This window comes from Callorhinus ursinus, unplaced genomic scaffold (assembly GCF_003265705.2).
Source record: "Callorhinus ursinus isolate GAN/ISIS: 27379988/994484 unplaced genomic scaffold, GSC_fseal_2.0 scaffold2, whole genome shotgun sequence".
NCBI classification, from domain to species: domain Eukaryota; kingdom Metazoa; phylum Chordata; class Mammalia; order Carnivora; family Otariidae; genus Callorhinus; species Callorhinus ursinus.
In genome coordinates, this window is record NW_027397064.1 from 72,580,869 (window position 1) to 72,586,868 (window position 6,000).

Sequence of the window (6,000 nt, forward strand, 5' to 3'; positions counted from 1 at the left end):
TGCTGTAGGCAGCTATCTAATTGTCGGGAAAACTGTTTACACATCAATAAAAAGTTTGGTTGAGCTACCCTCTAGGTTCCTTTTTAGTAATATAATACCATGTTTTAATGCCACATTTTGTTGTTGTTGTTGGATGGCTATCGATAGAAGTGGAAGTAAGATAGATTTGGCTGCTGCAAATCATCATTTTTCACTAACAAATTCTATATAGTATACTGTGACCAGTATATAGTATAATTGGAAATTTATTCCCAAAAGCTTCATTTCCAAGAAAACTTCGTAGATACATTGTTGGTTTCAAGCAAATATCTGTTGATTTACAGATTTTTTACAGGATTCTCCTGGGAAAGGCAAGATGGAGTGAACCAGAATAATTCTATGAATTTTGGGTTGTTGTTGTTGTTATTGTTTAAATAAATCTCCATATGAAGGAAAATAAAAGAAAGGCCAGAGTCAGAGACATTAGGTATCTTAAAAAAGTTTGCACATCTGGTATACAGCAACACTAGGATATGTGGTCTGGTGTAAGTTATTTAATCTTTTTGAGCCTCAGTTTACTCATCTTTAAAACTAGGAATATAATACAAATATTAGAATTAGTTTGAAACAACTTGGAGAAATATCATATGCATGTTCCTTAGTGAAGCATCTGGCATGTAGCAGGTTCTTTATAAATATTAGCTCCTTTTGCCTCCTTCTGTTTATCCAAAGGACATACGCCAACACTTTGAATATAAAAGGTGCTTGATATATAATGAATTCCTGCTTGATGGAACCTAGATTATCTGATTGGCTCTAACTGGGTAGTAGTTGCTGTGGAACATGCTGATTGAGGTACAGGTGACCCTCCTAGTTACTTTTATTTTTGTTGGCCATGGTTTTAAGAACTTGACTGTTTGGAGTCCAGGTGTGATTCTTGACTCTGGCAGTTATAAGCTGTATGATCTTAGCCAAAGTCCCTCTACCTTAGTTTTCCCATCTGTAAAATGAGTATAATGATGTAATGATGATGATGATGATAACAATGGTAACCTCCTGTTAGATGTGAGAGTGTGTGTGTGTGTGTGTGTGTGTGTGTGTGTGTGTGTGTGTGTATTGAGGAAGTCAATGGCCTACAAACACTTGAATTAATACTTGGCATAATCAACACTTAAAAATTGTTAGTTTTTATTCTTCTTCTGGTTTTTAAAAAAGATTTTATTTATTTATTTGAGAGAGAGTGAGCAGGAGGGAGAAGGAGAGAGAATCTGAAGCAGACTCCATGCTGAGCACAGAGCCCAACACGGAGTTCCATCCCACAACTGGGAGACCATGACCTGAGCCAAAACCAAGAGTCAGACACCTAGGCGACTGAGCTACCCAGGCTCCCCTTATTACTCCTCTGTTTTATAGCAAGTACTCAGATTGTTTGATAAATGTTTATCTCCCCACACAGACACACACACAGACACACAGACACACAGGTTCTCTAAACAATTCAAATGATACTCCTCCCAAGAGTGACCCCCAACAGTACAGTATCAAAATGTGTCGGCTTCCCAAATGTCATTTTATAAATAGGCACCAGATACTCTCTTAAGCAACAGAAAGGAAATCAAATGCCAAAAACCAATTAAATAATATGAAGGGTGAAACACCATCTGACACAATCAGACGGCAAAAAATGAAGGCCAACATAGCGTTTGCAGCTGCACACTCTGGTGCCCTTTTCCCCCTCGTAACGGGGTGAGTTAAGGTGGAGTGTCATCCTTAACTTTGAATTTTGCTGCTTTTGTCAGTTTGTGTCACAACCTTAACATTATTTAAATGTACTTTTTTGTATTTAATATTCATATTCAGGTGTTCAAGCCATAATTTCTGTTAGTAAAAGTGACATTTCTTAAAGTTCATTATTTTTTCCGCATCGAAATCTCAGACATTAAAAAAAAAACAGACTTTAAATAATAGAACAGAAGTGTCTTCAGGCTAACAGCCACCCCTTTGATTTGTCATTTTAGTGCTTGAGTACTTGGAAGAAATAAGTTTGATAACACCTGAGTCATTTAGCTTTGTGATTAGAAACCTGGCAGTCAGAGTTGCATGTCTCAGGCAGCCCTTCATGTTCAGTGGAGAGCTTATATAGACTGTTGCTTTGACTTTTTTTGCTTGACATTTGCAAGCCAAGATGCACTATATAAAATGTCCATTAAATTTGCCAAGGATTTCAAGTTATCACGGCAATGTATCTTGATGATAATCAAGAATGTGGCAACAATTATATGGCATCCATCCGTGGAGTTTAGGTAAAGGACTCAACTGAAATCTTCAAATTAATTTGCTTACAAAAAGCAAAATGAGTCATTCTTTTTGCTGAGGGAGAGAGAAAAGAAGTAAGACTTGTTGAAATGAGAAGAAATACAAGAAAATCCCAACTTATTATGAGGCCAATGAAAGTGTCTTTCTGGTAGATTTTATTGCATACATATGACATCAGTTTTGCCTCTTCCTTTGAATATGGCAGACATTTCTGAAAGTCCTTCCAAAGAGTACTATTTCACACTTATCCAATGGCATTGAATGAAGGAGACTGTTTAAGAAAAGCATGGTGTCTTTCAGTTATTAGAGTTTGACAAATACCATTTATAAGCAATATTATTAGTTTACAATAATGGAGAGGAAAAGAGAATCTGATATTACTATCAGATTTGCTAGAAATACACCCAAATTCTCACCTTCAAATCTCCACTCTCTGCTTTAGTAGTCTATAATGCTTATTTATATCTCATTCTCACTGAAGGGTTTATGTTTGTTTCTTGGTTAAAGAGAATGTTGTGTCATATTCAACTTTGGTAACATTTGGCATCATCTAAAACTTCAAACAGAAAAAATTAAGTTATGCATTAAGCATTTAAGAAATAAAAAGAAAATATTCTCTGCTTTATTTAAGGATTTACTTCAAATAGTAGAAAGACCTAACTGACTAAGATTTGTATATATAACTTCCCAGGAACATCTAAAACGTCTGTATCATAGTTCCAGCAAGTGATGGATTTCATGTCTTATCCAAATTGTGTAAAGTTAATGAAAAATAAATTTTAGTAGAACGAAGTAGAAGACACATTTTTTAAAAATAACTTTAAAAAATGTTTAATTTTTGCTGGCATTTAAAAAACATGGTATTTTGTATTGCTGTTTTCTCTGTTGGCTTACATTTATAATGTACCTGTTGACTGGAATTTTTAACCTTTTTATGAAAGTAAATTGTTGCTCAACACTTGTTTCAAACTGGGTCAATATGTTTTGGGTGAATGCTTGATTCTGCCTTTGATATAGACATTTCTTTTTATTTTTATTTTTATTGAAACTCATCTAGTCTCTCCTTATTGCTAAGCAGGATATAAAAAGACACAGATCTTGGGGTGCCTGCGTGGCTCAGTGGGTTAAGCATCTGCCTTTGGCTCAGGTCATGATCCCATGGTCCTGGAATCCTGGAATCCAGCCAGGTGTTGGGCTCCCTGGTTAGGAGGGAGTCTGCTTTTCCCTCTCCCTGGGGCCCTCCCCACTGCTCATGCTCTCCCTCTTTCTCTTTGTCTCAATAAATAAATAAATAAATAAATAAATAAATAAACAAATAAAATCTTAAAAAAAAGACAGATTTTTTTTCTGGAAGAAAAAAGATTCCTCAACAGAGAGAATATCATTTTCCTAATCTCTCCTGGGACTTTAGGACTTCTTGGTGAGGCTTTTCCTTTTTCTAGACAGCAAGTGAGAATCCAGAGAACCTGTTCTGTTTAATGAGGGTATTCTTCCAAATTTCCTTTACCTATTCAAATTCCAGCCAATTGTTTGAGGCCCAGTTTACATTTTACCTCTTCCTTAAATCTTTCTTTATCTGTGCCAGTTCTCTCTCACCTTCTTACTCAGGATTCCAAAGGTGTTTTTGTAGTTTTTTTATACCTATTTTTGCACATAATTGTATACTTAAAATATTATTTACCTTTGTAGAAGCTCATGAAGGCAGGTACTAAGATGCCAAAGCACAAGACTAGGTCTTCAAAAAGTATCATTAGACTGATTATTTCTCATCATGCTGTATTGGTTTTATATAAAAAGTATTATTTCTATATCAAATCTTAGACAATTGCAAGCATTCTTTTCAGGATACAGTCTCTAGAAGTTGTGTGTGCTATATCTTCCTCAAAACTCCTTTACAACCTTTAATAAGAGCAAATATTGTATTTTTCTGAACGTATGATTGTGTACAATTTTTTGAAAGAGATACACTGGCTATTTACAAAAGTTCCAGGCAATAAATGAGGGGAGCAATGTAGTTTTAATCATTATAATTGGGTAACAACATTGGGTCATGGTTTAATTACTAAGGTAAAATATGGGCACCAAAAGAGATTTTTACTTGATATCTAGAACCATTTAGCTCCTCATATCACTCACATAGTTTGGGTCATATTATTTGATTTAAGCTTAGTTGTGGAATTTTCAGGTTTTAATCCTCCAGGAGTCTATAGACTGAGTGAGCCTCCAAGCTGTGAAATGCAGATTACTAAATTCTGTAAAACAGATTTCTATGTTAATCTCTTCAATGACAATCATTGGTGGCTAACTCCTCTAACCACACAATGGGCCAGGTATATCATTCTAATATACATACAAGCTAGAATGGAGCTGGTTTTACACACTCCGTTAAGGCAAAGTAATTGAATCTCTTATTTAAGATCCAGTCCCCTGCAGTACGTGTTCAGGTACTTCATGAAAGAAATGTCTTTATTAACTTGAGCCCGATACTCTTCTGGGAGCTTGTTTTTGACCTAATTGAACCTCAACATGACCATTTCCCTCCATATTTGGTTAAAATTTTCTCACTGTGGCTCATAGATAGATATATTGTGTTAAGATATTGCTGGGTAAAATGTGCTGGGCTCCACTGGAGGAAAAAGGTGATCAAGGTAATGAGAAATTATTTTCCCACAAAATTTAATTGGCTGAACAATATCTGGCTTTAGGAAACACATGTGATAAACAATCCCTTTATATATTGGGTTTCTAACAAAGCCTCAAAAAATGAATGTTTTTGTGATCCAGTGAGCCCCTATGGCATAAAATGATGTGATTTTCCAATAAATTAGAATATGAAATTAAATTATCACCCAATTCTTCTTAGACATAGAAAAGGATTATGGGTTATTAGACTTCTCCTAAGAGTGACTTAGCTTTCTTAATTTCTTATGCCTTTGTTATAAAAAAATAACTTGATACAAATTTAAGTATTCTTAGCACATTGGAAAACAACAATTACAAAGATATTTTCTTAGAAAGAACTGTTCCATGTTTCTCTCTTTTCCTGTTAATAATGTAAGATGTGGTGAACAAGATGGGGGAAACATGGGGGCGGGAGGCATAGGTCTATCAGAGCTAATAGCCCCAGGAAGACGGGTGGACAAAAGGAAGAAAAGATCCCATTTCTAGTGTTCCTGTTTTCTCTGCAATCCATGAGTTTCCTCAATATCGCCATTATCTTTTTTCTTTTTTTTTGTGTGTGTGTATATATATATAATTATATATATATATATAATTTTTGCCATAAGACCCTTGTATAAAATATGTCTAGCTTATTGGGTGTTTAAGAACTCAAGGTGATTTTAATAGATGTATATAAGGTGTATGTTTGCACCATTTCACTTCTATTACATATATAGGGAGGATTAGAATGACTGCCAGCTGGTGGAAATAGATAGAAGTTAGTAATTCTGTTACTCATCAGAGATTTAAGATATCTAACTCCTTTTTTTAAAAAAGATTTTATTTATTTATTTGAGAGAGAATGAGAGATAGAGAGCATGAGAGGGAAGAGGGTCAAAGGGAGAAGCAGACTCCCCGCCGAGCAGGGAGCCCGATGCGGGACTCGATCCCGGGACTCCAGGATCATGACCTGAGCCGAAGGCAGTCGCTTAACCAACTGAGCCACCCAGGCACCCTAAGATATCTGGCTTCTTAAGATACTCC